General features: G+C 54.8%; 1 protein-coding gene across 1 annotated transcript in view; it reads right to left on the bottom strand.

Moving 5' to 3' along the window:
• The window catches only part of LOC140406149 (immunoglobulin superfamily member 1-like), a gene marked incomplete at both ends in the record, with an annotated part of 73,798 nt that overhangs the window by 20,853 nt on the left and 37,753 nt on the right, over positions 1-15,192 (bottom strand). The window lies entirely within an intron of this gene.

Genomic DNA, 15,192 nt, shown 5'->3' with positions numbered 1-15,192 from the left:
CATCCTACTGTTCAAATCCCTCCCTCCCTCCCTATCTCTGTAACCTCCTCCAGCCCCTACAATTCTCATCCTCCTGTTCCAATCCCTCCCTCGCCCCTCCCTATCTCTGTAACCTCCTCCAGCCCCTACAATTCTCATCCTCCTGTTCCAATCCCTCCCTCCCCCTCCCTCCCTATCTCTGTAACGTCCTCCAGCCCCAACAATTCTCATCTTCCTGTTCAAATCCCTCCCTCGCCTCCCTCCCTATCTCTGTAACCTCCTCCAGCCCCTGCAATTCTCATCCTACTGTTCAAATCCCTCCCTACCTCCCTATCTCTGTAAACTCCTCCAGCCCCTACAATTCTCATCCTCCTGTTCAAATCCCTCCCTCCCTCCCTATCTCTGTAACCTCCTCCAGCCCCAACAATTCTCATCTTCCTGTTCAAATACCTCCCTCGCCTCCCACCCTATCTCTGTAACCTCCTCCAACCCCTCCAATTCTCATTCTCCTCTTCAAATCCCTCCCTCGCTTCCTCCCTCCCTATCTCTGTAACCTCCTCCAGCCCCTACAATTCTCATCCTACTGTTCAAATCCCTCCCTCCCTCCCTATCTCTGTAACCTCCTCCAGCCCCTACAATTCTCATCCTCCTGTTCAAATCCCTCCCTCGCCGCCCCCTCCCTCCCTATCTCTGTAACCTCCTCCAGCCCCGATAATTCTCATCCTCCTGTTCAAATCCCTCCCTCGCCCCACTCCCTCCCTATCTCTGTAACCTCCTCCAGCCCCTACAATTCCCATCCTCCTGTTCAAATCCCTCCCTCCCTCCCTATCTCTGAAATCTCCTCCATCCGCTACAATTCTGATCCTCCTGTTCAAATCCCTCCCTCCCTCCCTCCCTATCTCTGTCACCTCCTCCAGCCCCTACAATTCTCATCCTCCTGTTCAAATCCCTCCCTCCCTATCTCTGTAGCCATCCCCAGCCCCTACAATTCCCATCCTCCTGTTCAAATCCCTCCCTCCCACCCTCCCTATCTCTGTAACCTCCTCCAGCTCCTACAATTCCCATCCTCCTGTTCAAATCCCTCCCTCCCTCCCTATCTCTGTAACCTCCTCCAGCCCCGACAATTCTCATCCTCCTGTTCAAATCCCTCCCACGCCACCTCCCTCCCTATCTCTGTAACCTCCCCCAGCCCCTACAATTCCCATCCTCCTGTTTAAATCACCTCCTCCCTCCCTATCTCTGTAACCTCCTAAAGCCCCTACAATTCTCATCCTCCTGTTCAAATCCCTCCCTCGCGCCCTCCCTCCCTATCTCTGTAACCTCCTCCGGCCCCTACAATTCTCATCCTCCTGTTCAAATCCCTCCCTCGCCCCCTCCCTATCTCTGTAACCTCCTCCAGCCCCTACAATTCTCATCCTCCTGTTCAAATCCCTCCCTCCCTCCCGCCCTATCTCTGTAACCTACTCCAGCCCCTACAATTCTCATCCTCCTGTTCAAATCTCTCCCTCGCCCCCTCCCCCCTCCCTATCTCCGTAACCTCCTCCAGCCCTGACAATTCTCATTCTCCTGTTCAAATCCCTCCCTCCCTCCCGCCCTATCTCTGTAACCTACTCCAGCCCCTACAATTCTCATCCTCCTGTTCAAATCCCTCCCTCGCCCCCTCCCTATCTCTGTAACCTCCTCCAGCCCCTACAATTCTCATCCTCCTGTTCAAATCCCTCCCTCCCTCCCGCCCTATCTCTGTAACCTACTCCAGCCCCTACAATTCTCATCCTCCTGTTCAAATCCCTCCCTCGCCCCCTTCCTATCTCGGTAAACTCCTCCAGCCCCTACAATTCTCATCCTCCTGCTCAAATCCCTCCCTCCCTCCCGCCCTATCTCTGTAACCTCCTCCAGCCCCTACAATTCTCATCCTCCTGTTCAAATCCCTCCCTCCCTCCCTATCTCTGTAACCTCCTCCAGCCCCTACAATTCTCATCCTCCTGTACAAATCCCTCCCTCGCCCCCTCCCTATCTCTGTAACCTCCTCCAGCCCCTACAATTCCCATCCTCCTGTTCAGATCCCTCCCTCCCTCCCTATCTCTGTAACCTCCTCCAGCCCCTACAATTCCCATCCTCCTGTTCAGATCCCTCCCTCCCTCCCTATCTCTGTAACCTCCTCCAACCCCTACTATTCTCATCCTCCTGTTCAAATCCCTCCCTCCCTATCTCTGTAACCTCCTCCAGCCCCTACAATTCTCCTCCTCCTGTTCAAATCCCTCCCTCCCTATCTCTGTAACCTCCTCCAGCCCCTACAATTCCCATCCTCTTCTTCAAATCCCTCCCTCGTACCCCCCTCCCTCCCTATCTCTGTAACCTCCTCCATCCGCTACAATTTTTATCCTTCTGTTCAAATCCCTCCCTCGCTCCCTCCCTCCCTATCTCGGTAACCTCCTGCAGCCCCTACAATTCCCATCCTCCTGTTCAAATCTCTCCCTCGCCCCCCCTATCTAAATCTGTAACCTCCCCCAGCCCCTACAATTCCCCTCCTCCTGTTCAAATCCCTCCCTCCTTATCTCTGTAAACTCCTCCAGCCCCTACAATTCCCATCCTCCTGTTCAAATCCCTCCCTCGCCCCCTCCCTCCCTATCTCTGTAACCTCCTCCAGCCCCTACAATTCTCATCCTCCTGTTCAAATCCCTCCCTCGCCCCCTCACTCCCTCCCTATCTCTGTAACCTCCTCCAGCCCCTACAATCCTCATCCTCCTGTTCAAATACCTCCCTCCCTCCCTATCTCTGTAACCTCCTCCAGCCCCTACAATTCCCATCCTCCTGTTCAAATCCCTCCCTCGCCCCCTCCTCCCTCCCTATCTCTGTAACCTCCTCCAACCCCTACAATTCTCCTCCTCCTGTTCAAATCCCTCTCTCGCCCCCTCCTCCCTCCCTATCTCTGTAACCTCCTCCAACCCCTACAATTCTCTTCCTCCTGTTCAAATCCCTCCCTCCCTCCCTATCTCTGTAACCTCCTCCAGCCCCTACAATCCTCATCCTCCTGTTCAAATACCTCCCTCCCTCCCGATCTCTGTCACCTCCTCCAGCCCCTACAATTCCCATCCTCCTGTTCAAATACCTCCCTCCCTCCCTATCTCTGTCACCTCCTCCAGCCCCTACAATTCCCATCCTCCTGTTCAAATCCCTCCCTCCCTCCCTATCTCTGTAGCCTCCTCCAGCTCCTACAATTCCCATCCTCCTGTTCAAATCCCTCCCTCACTCCCTCCCTATTTCTGTAACCTCCTCCAGACCCGACAATTCCCATCCTCCTGTTCAAATACCTCCCTCCCTCCCTCCCTATCTCTGTAACCTCCTCCAGCCCCTACAATTCCCATTCCCCTGTTCAAATCCCTCCCTCACTCCCTCCCTATCTCTGTAACCTCCTCCAGCCCCGACAATTCCCATCCTCCTGTTCAAATCCCTCCCTCCCTCCCTCCCTATCTCTGTAACCTCCTCCAGCCCCTACAATTCCCATCCTCCTGTTCAAATCTCTCCCTCGCACCCCTCCCTCCTTCCCTATCTCTGTAACCTCCTCCAGCCCCGACAATTCCCATCCTCCTGTTCAAATCCCTCCATCGCTCCCTCCCTATCTCTGTAACCTCCTCCAGCCCCTACAATTCCCATCCTCCTGTTCAAATCCCTCCATCGCTCCCTATCTCTGTAACCTCCTCCAGCCCCGACAATTCCCATCCTCCTGTTCAAATCCCTCCCTCCCTCCCTCCCTATCTCTGTAACCTCCTCCAGCCCCGACAATTCCCATCCTCCTGTTCAAATCCCCACTCCCTATCTCTGTAACCTCCTCCAGCCCCTACAATTCTCATCCTCCTCTTCAAATCCCTCCCTCGCTCCCTATCTCTGTAACCTCCTCCAGCCCCGACAATTCCCATCCTCCTGTTCAAATCCCTCCCTCCCTCCCTCCCTATCTCTGTAACCGCCTCCAGCCCCTACAATTCTCATCCTCCTGTTCAAATCCCTCCCTCCCTCCCTATCTCTGTAACCTCCTCCAGCCCCTAAAATTCTCATCCTCCTGTTCAAATCCCCCCCTCGCTCCCTCCCTCCCTATCTCTGTAACATCCTCCAGCCCCTACAATTCTCATCCTCCTGTTCAAATCCCTCCCTCGCCCCCCTCCCTCCCTATCTCTGTAACCTCCTCCAGCTCCTACAATCCTCATCCTCCTGTTCAAATCCCTCCATCCCTCCCTATCTCTGTAACCTCCTCCAGCCCCTACAATTCCCATCCTCCTGTTCAAATCCCTCCCTCCCTCCCTTCCTATCTCTGTAACCTCCTCCAGCCCCTACAATTCCTCCTGTTCAAATCCCTCCCTCCCTCCCTATCTCTGTAACCTCCTCCAGCCCCTACAATTCCCATCCTCCTGTTCAAATCCCTCCCTCCCTCCCTATCTCTGTAGCCTCCTCCAGCTCCTACAATTCCCATCCTCCTGTTCAAATCCCTCCCTCACTCCCTCCCTATTTCTGTAACCTCCTCCAGACCCGACAATTCCCATCCTCCTGTTCAAATACCTCCCTCCCTCCCTCCCTATCTCTGTAACCTCCTCCAGCCCCTACAATTCCCATTCCCCTGTTCAAATCCCTCCCTCACTCCCTCCCTATCTCTGTAACCTCCTCCAGCCCCGACAATTCCCATCCTCCTGTTCAAATCCCTCCCTCCCTCCCTCCCTATCTCTGTAACCTCCTCCAGCCCCTACAATTCCCATCCTCCTGTTCAAATCTCTCCCTCGCCCCCTCCCCCCTCCCTATCTCCGTAACCTCCTCCAGCCCTGACAATTCTCATTCTCCTGTTCAAATCCCTCCCTCCCTCCCGCCCTATCTCTGTAACCTACTCCAGCCCCTACAATTCTCATCCTCCTGTTCAAATCCCTCCCTCGCCCCCCCTCCCTTCCTATCTCGGTAAACTCCTCCAGCCCCTACAATTCTCATCCTCCTGCTCAAATCCCTCCCTCCCTCCCGCCCTATCTCTGTAACCTCCTCCAGCCCCTACAATTCTCATCCTCCTGTTCAAATCCCTCCCTCCCTCCCTATCTCTGTAACCTCCTCCAGCCCCTACAATTCTCATCCTCCTGTACAAATCCCTCCCTCGCCCCCTCCCTATCTCTGTAACCTCCTCCAGCCCCTACAATTCCCATCCTCCTGTTCAGATCCCTCCCTCCCTCCCTATCTCTGTAACCTCCTCCAGCCCCTACAATTCCCATCCTCCTGTTCAGATCCCTCCCTCCCTCCCTATCTCTGTAACCTCCTCCAACCCCTACTATTCTCATCCTCCTGTTCAAATCCCTCCCTCCCTATCTCTGTAACCTCCTCCAGCCCCTACAATTCTCCTCCTCCTGTTCAAATCCCTCCCTCCCTATCTCTGTAACCTCCTCCAGCCCCTACAATTCCCATCCTCTTCTTCAAATCCCTCCCTCGTACCCCCCTCCCTCCCTATCTCTGTAACCTCCTCCATCCGCTACAATTTTTATCCTTCTGTTCAAATCCCTCCCTCGCTCCCTCCCTCCCTATCTCGGTAACCTCCTGCAGCCCCTACAATTCCCATCCTCCTGTTCAAATCTCTCCCTCGCCCCCCCTATCTAAATCTGTAACCTCCCCCAGCCCCTACAATTCCCCTCCTCCTGTTCAAATCCCTCCCTCCTTATCTCTGTAAACTCCTCCAGCCCCTACAATTCCCATCCTCCTGTTCAAATCCCTCCCTCGCCCCCTCCCTCCCTATCTCTGTAACCTCCTCCAGCCCCTACAATTCTCATCCTCCTGTTCAAATCCCTCCCTCGCCCCCTCACTCCCTCCCTATCTCTGTAACCTCCTCCAGCCCCTACAATCCTCATCCTCCTGTTCAAATACCTCCCTCCCTCCCTATCTCTGTAACCTCCTCCAGCCCCTACAATTCCCATCCTCCTGTTCAAATCCCTCCCTCGCCCCCTCCTCCCTCCCTATCTCTGTAACCTCCTCCAACCCCTACAATTCTCCTCCTCCTGTTCAAATCCCTCTCTCGCCCCCTCCTCCCTCCCTATCTCTGTAACCTCCTCCAACCCCTACAATTCTCTTCCTCCTGTTCAAATCCCTCCCTCCCTCCCTATCTCTGTAACCTCCTCCAGCCCCTACAATCCTCATCCTCCTGTTCAAATACCTCCCTCCCTCCCGATCTCTGTCACCTCCTCCAGCCCCTACAATTCCCATCCTCCTGTTCAAATACCTCCCTCCCTCCCTATCTCTGTCACCTCCTCCAGCCCCTACAATTCCCATCCTCCTGTTCAAATCCCTCCCTCCCTCCCTATCTCTGTAGCCTCCTCCAGCTCCTACAATTCCCATCCTCCTGTTCAAATCCCTCCCTCACTCCCTCCCTATTTCTGTAACCTCCTCCAGACCCGACAATTCCCATCCTCCTGTTCAAATACCTCCCTCCCTCCCTCCCTATCTCTGTAACCTCCTCCAGCCCCTACAATTCCCATTCCCCTGTTCAAATCCCTCCCTCACTCCCTCCCTATCTCTGTAACCTCCTCCAGCCCCGACAATTCCCATCCTCCTGTTCAAATCCCTCCCTCCCTCCCTCCCTATCTCTGTAACCTCCTCCAGCCCCTACAATTCCCATCCTCCTGTTCAAATCTCTCCCTCGCACCCCTCCCTCCTTCCCTATCTCTGTAACCTCCTCCAGCCCCGACAATTCCCATCCTCCTGTTCAAATCCCTCCATCGCTCCCTCCCTATCTCTGTAACCTCCTCCAGCCCCTACAATTCCCATCCTCCTGTTCAAATCCCTCCATCGCTCCCTATCTCTGTAACCTCCTCCAGCCCCGACAATTCCCATCCTCCTGTTCAAATCCCTCCCTCCCTCCCTCCCTATCTCTGTAACCTCCTCCAGCCCCGACAATTCCCATCCTCCTGTTCAAATCCCCACTCCCTATCTCTGTAACCTCCTCCAGCCCCTACAATTCTCATCCTCCTCTTCAAATCCCTCCCTCGCTCCCTATCTCTGTAACCTCCTCCAGCCCCGACAATTCCCATCCTCCTGTTCAAATCCCTCCCTCCCTCCCTCCCTATCTCTGTAACCGCCTCCAGCCCCTACAATTCTCATCCTCCTGTTCAAATCCCTCCCTCCCTCCCTATCTCTGTAACCTCCTCCAGCCCCTAAAATTCTCATCCTCCTGTTCAAATCCCCCCCTCGCTCCCTCCCTCCCTATCTCTGTAACATCCTCCAGCCCCTACAATTCTCATCCTCCTGTTCAAATCCCTCCCTCGCCCCCCTCCCTCCCTATCTCTGTAACCTCCTCCAGCTCCTACAATCCTCATCCTCCTGTTCAAATCCCTCCATCCCTCCCTATCTCTGTAACCTCCTCCAGCCCCTACAATTCCCATCCTCCTGTTCAAATCCCTCCCTCCCTCCCTTCCTATCTCTGTAACCTCCTCCAGCCCCTACAATTCCTCCTGTTCAAATCCCTCCCTCCCTCCCTATCTCTGTAACCTCCTCCAGCCCCTACAATTCCCATCCTCCTGTTCAAATCCCTCCCTCCCTCCCTATCTCTGTAGCCTCCTCCAGCTCCTACAATTCCCATCCTCCTGTTCAAATCCCTCCCTCACTCCCTCCCTATTTCTGTAACCTCCTCCAGACCCGACAATTCCCATCCTCCTGTTCAAATACCTCCCTCCCTCCCTCCCTATCTCTGTAACCTCCTCCAGCCCCTACAATTCCCATTCCCCTGTTCAAATCCCTCCCTCACTCCCTCCCTATCTCTGTAACCTCCTCCAGCCCCGACAATTCCCATCCTCCTGTTCAAATCCCTCCCTCCCTCCCTCCCTATCTCTGTAACCTCCTCCAGCCCCTACAATTCCCATCCTCCTGTTCAAATCTCTCCCTCGCCCCCTCCCCCCTCCCTATCTCCGTAACCTCCTCCAGCCCTGACAATTCTCATTCTCCTGTTCAAATCCCTCCCTCCCTCCCGCCCTATCTCTGTAACCTACTCCAGCCCCTACAATTCTCATCCTCCTGTTCAAATCCCTCCCTCGCCCCCCCTCCCTTCCTATCTCGGTAAACTCCTCCAGCCCCTACAATTCTCATCCTCCTGCTCAAATCCCTCCCTCCCTCCCGCCCTATCTCTGTAACCTCCTCCAGCCCCTACAATTCTCATCCTCCTGTTCAAATCCCTCCCTCCCTCCCTATCTCTGTAACCTCCTCCAGCCCCTACAATTCTCATCCTCCTGTACAAATCCCTCCCTCGCCCCCTCCCTATCTCTGTAACCTCCTCCAGCCCCTACAATTCCCATCCTCCTGTTCAGATCCCTCCCTCCCTCCCTATCTCTGTAACCTCCTCCAGCCCCTACAATTCCCATCCTCCTGTTCAGATCCCTCCCTCCCTCCCTATCTCTGTAACCTCCTCCAACCCCTACTATTCTCATCCTCCTGTTCAAATCCCTCCCTCCCTATCTCTGTAACCTCCTCCAGCCCCTACAATTCTCCTCCTCCTGTTCAAATCCCTCCCTCCCTATCTCTGTAACCTCCTCCAGCCCCTACAATTCCCATCCTCTTCTTCAAATCCCTCCCTCGTACCCCCCTCCCTCCCTATCTCTGTAACCTCCTCCATCCGCTACAATTTTTATCCTTCTGTTCAAATCCCTCCCTCGCTCCCTCCCTCCCTATCTCGGTAACCTCCTGCAGCCCCTACAATTCCCATCCTCCTGTTCAAATCTCTCCCTCGCCCCCCCTATCTAAATCTGTAACCTCCCCCAGCCCCTACAATTCCCCTCCTCCTGTTCAAATCCCTCCCTCCTTATCTCTGTAAACTCCTCCAGCCCCTACAATTCCCATCCTCCTGTTCAAATCCCTCCCTCGCCCCCTCCCTCCCTATCTCTGTAACCTCCTCCAGCCCCTACAATTCTCATCCTCCTGTTCAAATCCCTCCCTCGCCCCCTCACTCCCTCCCTATCTCTGTAACCTCCTCCAGCCCCTACAATCCTCATCCTCCTGTTCAAATACCTCCCTCCCTCCCTATCTCTGTAACCTCCTCCAGCCCCTACAATTCCCATCCTCCTGTTCAAATCCCTCCCTCGCCCCCTCCTCCCTCCCTATCTCTGTAACCTCCTCCAACCCCTACAATTCTCCTCCTCCTGTTCAAATCCCTCTCTCGCCCCCTCCTCCCTCCCTATCTCTGTAACCTCCTCCAACCCCTACAATTCTCTTCCTCCTGTTCAAATCCCTCCCTCCCTCCCTATCTCTGTAACCTCCTCCAGCCCCTACAATCCTCATCCTCCTGTTCAAATACCTCCCTCCCTCCCGATCTCTGTCACCTCCTCCAGCCCCTACAATTCCCATCCTCCTGTTCAAATACCTCCCTCCCTCCCTATCTCTGTCACCTCCTCCAGCCCCTACAATTCCCATCCTCCTGTTCAAATCCCTCCCTCCCTCCCTATCTCTGTAGCCTCCTCCAGCTCCTACAATTCCCATCCTCCTGTTCAAATCCCTCCCTCACTCCCTCCCTATTTCTGTAACCTCCTCCAGACCCGACAATTCCCATCCTCCTGTTCAAATACCTCCCTCCCTCCCTCCCTATCTCTGTAACCTCCTCCAGCCCCTACAATTCCCATTCCCCTGTTCAAATCCCTCCCTCACTCCCTCCCTATCTCTGTAACCTCCTCCAGCCCCGACAATTCCCATCCTCCTGTTCAAATCCCTCCCTCCCTCCCTCCCTATCTCTGTAACCTCCTCCAGCCCCTACAATTCCCATCCTCCTGTTCAAATCTCTCCCTCGCACCCCTCCCTCCTTCCCTATCTCTGTAACCTCCTCCAGCCCCGACAATTCCCATCCTCCTGTTCAAATCCCTCCATCGCTCCCTCCCTATCTCTGTAACCTCCTCCAGCCCCTACAATTCCCATCCTCCTGTTCAAATCCCTCCATCGCTCCCTATCTCTGTAACCTCCTCCAGCCCCGACAATTCCCATCCTCCTGTTCAAATCCCTCCCTCCCTCCCTCCCTATCTCTGTAACCTCCTCCAGCCCCGACAATTCCCATCCTCCTGTTCAAATCCCCACTCCCTATCTCTGTAACCTCCTCCAGCCCCTACAATTCTCATCCTCCTCTTCAAATCCCTCCCTCGCTCCCTATCTCTGTAACCTCCTCCAGCCCCGACAATTCCCATCCTCCTGTTCAAATCCCTCCCTCCCTCCCTCCCTATCTCTGTAACCGCCTCCAGCCCCTACAATTCTCATCCTCCTGTTCAAATCCCTCCCTCCCTCCCTATCTCTGTAACCTCCTCCAGCCCCTAAAATTCTCATCCTCCTGTTCAAATCCCCCCCTCGCTCCCTCCCTCCCTATCTCTGTAACATCCTCCAGCCCCTACAATTCTCATCCTCCTGTTCAAATCCCTCCCTCGCCCCCCTCCCTCCCTATCTCTGTAACCTCCTCCAGCTCCTACAATCCTCATCCTCCTGTTCAAATCCCTCCATCCCTCCCTATCTCTGTAACCTCCTCCAGCCCCTACAATTCCCATCCTCCTGTTCAAATCCCTCCCTCCCTCCCTTCCTATCTCTGTAACCTCCTCCAGCCCCTACAATTCCTCCTGTTCAAATCCCTCCCTCCCTCCCTATCTCTGTAACCTCCTCCAGCCCCTACAATTCCCATCCTCCTGTTCAAATCCCTCCCTCCCTCCCTATCTCTGTAGCCTCCTCCAGCTCCTACAATTCCCATCCTCCTGTTCAAATCCCTCCCTCACTCCCTCCCTATTTCTGTAACCTCCTCCAGACCCGACAATTCCCATCCTCCTGTTCAAATACCTCCCTCCCTCCCTCCCTATCTCTGTAACCTCCTCCAGCCCCTACAATTCCCATTCCCCTGTTCAAATCCCTCCCTCACTCCCTCCCTATCTCTGTAACCTCCTCCAGCCCCGACAATTCCCATCCTCCTGTTCAAATCCCTCCCTCCCTCCCTCCCTATCTCTGTAACCTCCTCCAGCCCCTACAATTCCCATCCTCCTGTTCAAATCTCTCCCTCGCACCCCTCCCTCCTTCCCTATCTCTGTAACCTCCTCCAGCCCCGACAATTCCCATCCTCCTGTTCAAATCCCTCCATCGCTCCCTCCCTATCTCTGTAACCTCCTCCAGCCCCTACAATTCCCATCCTCCTGTTCAAATCCCTCCATCGCTCCCTATCTCTGTAACCTCCTCCAGCCCCGACAATTCCCATCCTCCTGTTCAAATCCCTCCCTCCCTCCCTCCCTATCTCTGTAACCTCCTCCAGCCCCGACAATTCCCATCCTCCTGTTCAAATCCCCACTCCCTATCTCTGTAACCTCCTCCAGCCCCTACAATTCTCATCCTCCTCTTCAAATCCCTCCCTCGCTCCCTATCTCTGTAACCTCCTCCAGCCCCGACAATTCCCATCCTCCTGTTCAAATCCCTCCCTCCCTCCCTCCCTATCTCTGTAACCGCCTCCAGCCCCTACAATTCTCATCCTCCTGTTCAAATCCCTCCCTCCCTCCCTATCTCTGTAACCTCCTCCAGCCCCTAAAATTCTCATCCTCCTGTTCAAATCCCCCCCTCGCTCCCTCCCTCCCTATCTCTGTAACATCCTCCAGCCCCTACAATTCTCATCCTCCTGTTCAAATCCCTCCCTCGCCCCCCTCCCTCCCTATCTCTGTAACCTCCTCCAGCTCCTACAATCCTCATCCTCCTGTTCAAATCCCTCCATCCCTCCCTATCTCTGTAACCTCCTCCAGCCCCTACAATTCCCATCCTCCTGTTCAAATCCCTCCCTCCCTCCCTTCCTATCTCTGTAACCTCCTCCAGCCCCTACAATTCCTCCTGTTCAAATCCCTCCCTCCCTCCCTATCTCTGTAACCTCCTCCAGCCCCTACAATTCCCATCCTCCTGTTCAAATCTCTCCCTCCCTCCCTATCTCTGTAATCTCCTCCAGCCCCTACAATTCTCATCCTCCTGTTCAAATCCCTCCCTCGCCTCCCTCCCTATCTCTGTAACCTCCTCCAGCCCCTACTATTCCCATCCTCCTGTTCAAATCCTTCCCTCGCCCCCTCCCTCCGTATCTCTGTAACATCCTCCAGCCCCTACAATTCTCATCCTCCTGTTCAAATCCCTCCCTCGCTCCCTCCCTCCCTATCTCTGTAACCTCCTCCAGCCCCTACAATTCCCATCCTCCTGTTCAAATCCCTCCCTCCCTCCCTATCTCTGAAATCTCCTCCATCCGCTACAATTCTGATCCTCCTGTTCAAATCCCTCCCTCCCTCCCTCCCGATCTCTGTCACCTCCTCCAGCCCCTACAATTCTCATCCTCCTGTTCAAATCCCTCCCTCGCCTCCCTCCCTATCTCTGTAACCTCCTCCAGCCCCTACTATTCCCATCCTCCTGTTCAAATCCTTCCCTCGCCCCCTCCCTCCCTATCTCTGTAGCCATCCCCAGCCCCTACAATTCCCATCCTCCTGTTCAAATCCCTCCCTCCCACCCTCCCTATCTCTGTAACCTCCTCCAGCTCCTACAATTCCCATCCTCCTGTTCAAATCCCTCCCTCCCTCCCTATCTCTGTAACCTCCTCCAGCCCCTACAATTCTCATCCTCCTGTTCAAATCCCTCCTTCCCTCCCTATCTCTGTAACCTCCTCCAGCCCCTACAATTCTCATCCTCCTGTTCAAATCCCTCCCTCCCTCCCTATCTCTGGAACCTCCTCCAGCCCCGACAATTCTCATCCTCCTGTTCAAATCCCTCCCACGCCACCTCCCTCCCTGTCTCTGTAACCTCCTCCAGCCCCTACAATTCTCATCCTCCTGTTCAAATCACTCCCTCGCGCCCTCCCTCCCTATCTCTGTAACCTCCTCCAGCCCCTACAGTTCTCACCCTCCTGTTCAAATCTCTCCCTCGCCCCCTCCCCCCTCCCTATCTCCGTAACCTCCTCCAGCCCTGACAATTCTCATTCTCCTGTTCAAATCCCTCCCTCCCTCCCGCCCTATCTCTGTAACCTCCTCCGGCCCCTACAATTCTCATCCTCCTGTTCAAATCCCTCCCTCGCCCCATCCCTATCTCTGTAACCTCCCCCAGCCCCTACAATACCCATCCTCCTGTTCAAATCCCTCCCTCGCCCCCCCTCCCTCCCTATCTCTGTAACCTCCTCCAGCCCCTACAATTCTCATCCTCCTGTTCAAATCCCTCCCTCCCTCCCGCCCTATCTCTGTAACCTCCTCCAGCCCCTACAATTCTCATCCTCCTGTTCAAATCCCTCCCTCCCTCCCTATCTCTGTAACCTCCTCCAGCCCCTACAATTCTCATCCTCCTGTACAAATCCCTCCCTCGCCCCCTCCCTATCTCTGTAACCTCCTCCAGCCCCTACAATTCCCATCCTCCTGTTCAGATCCCTCCCTCCCTCCCTATCTCTGTAACCTCCTCCAGCCCCTACAATTCCCATCCTCCTGTTCAGATCCCTCCCTCCCTCCCTATCTCTGTAACCTCCTCCAACCCCTACTATTCTCATCCTCCTGTTCAAATCCCTCCCTCCCTATCTCTGTAACCTCCTCCAGCCCCTACAATTCTCCTCCTCCTGTTCAAATCCCTCCCTCCCTATCTCTGTAACCTCCTCCAGCCCCTACAATTCCCATCCTCTTCTTCAAATCCCTCCCTCGTACCCCCCTCCCTCCCTATCTCTGTAACCTCCTCCATCCGCTACAATTTTTATCCTTCTGTTCAAATCCCTCCCTCGCTCCCTCCCTCCCTATCTCGGTAACCTCCTGCAGCCCCTACAATTCCCATCCTCCTGTTCAAATCTCTCCCTCGCCCCCCCTATCTAAATCTGTAACCTCCCCCAGCCCCTACAATTCCCCTCCTCCTGTTCAAATCCCTCCCTCCTTATCTCTGTAAACTCCTCCAGCCCCTACAATTCCCATCCTCCTGTTCAAATCCCTCCCTCGCCCCCTCCCTCCCTATCTCTGTAACCTCCTCCAGCCCCTACAATTCTCATCCTCCTGTTCAAATCCCTCCCTCGCCCCCTCACTCCCTCCCTATCTCTGTAACCTCCTCCAGCCCCTACAATCCTCATCCTCCTGTTCAAATACCTCCCTCCCTCCCTATCTCTGTAACCTCCTCCCGCCCCTACAATTCCCATCCTCCTGTTCAAATCCCTCCCTCGCCCCCTCCTCCCTCCCTATCTCTGTAACCTCCTCCAACCCCTACAATTCTCTTCCTCCTGTTCAAATCCCTCTCTCGCCCCCTCCTCCCTCCCTATCTCTGTAACCTCCTCCAACCCCTACAATTCTCTTCCTCCTGTTCAAATCCCTCCCTCCCTCCCTATCTCTGTAACCTCCTCCAGCCCCTACAATCCTCATCCTCCTGTTCAAATACCTCCCTCCCTCCCGATCTCTGTCACCTCCTCCAGCCCCTACAATTCCCATCCTCCTGTTCAAATACCTCCCTCCCTCCCTATCTCTGTCACCTCCTCCAGCCCCTACAATTCCCATCCTCCTGTTCAAATCCCTCCCTCCCTCCCTATCTCTGTAGCCTCCTCCAGCTCCTACAATTCCCATCCTCCTGTTCAAATCCCTCCCTCACTCCCTCCCTATTTCTGTAACCTCCTCCAGACCCGACAATTCCCATCCTCCTGTTCAAATACCTCCCTCCCTCCCTCCCTATCTCTGTAACCTCCTCCAGCCCCTACAATTCCCATTCCCCTGTTCAAATCCCTCCCTCACTCCCTCCCTATCTCTGTAACCTCCTCCAGCCCCGACAATTCCCATCCTCCTGTTCAAATCCCTCCCTCCCTCCCTCCCTATCTCTGTAACCTCCTCCAGCCCCTACAATTCCCATCCTCCTGTTCAAATCCCTCCCTCGCACCCCTCCCTCCTTCCCTATCTCTGTAACCTCCTCCAGCCCCGACAATTCCCATCCTCCTGTTCAAATCCCTCCATCGCTCCCTCCCTATCTCTGTAACCTCCTCCAGCCCCTACAATTCCCATCCTCCTGTTCAAATCCCTCCATCGCTCCCTATCTCTGTAACCTCCTCCAGCCCCGACAATTCCCATCCTCCTGTTCAAATCCCTCCCTCCCTCCCTCCCTATCTCTGTAACCTCCTCCAGCCCCGACAATTCCCATCCTCCTGTTCAAATCCCTCCCTCCCTATCTCTGTAACCTCCTCCAGCCCCTACAATTCTCATCCTCCTCTTCCAATCCCTCCCTCGCTCCCTATCTCTG

The sequence above is a fragment of the Scyliorhinus torazame genome, unplaced genomic scaffold, assembly GCF_047496885.1.
Source record: "Scyliorhinus torazame isolate Kashiwa2021f unplaced genomic scaffold, sScyTor2.1 scaffold_320, whole genome shotgun sequence".
Taxonomy (NCBI): Eukaryota; Metazoa; Chordata; class Chondrichthyes; order Carcharhiniformes; family Scyliorhinidae; genus Scyliorhinus; species Scyliorhinus torazame.
The sequence above is the reverse complement of the archived record's forward strand: the minus strand, read 5'-3'. Positions and strand labels throughout refer to the sequence as shown.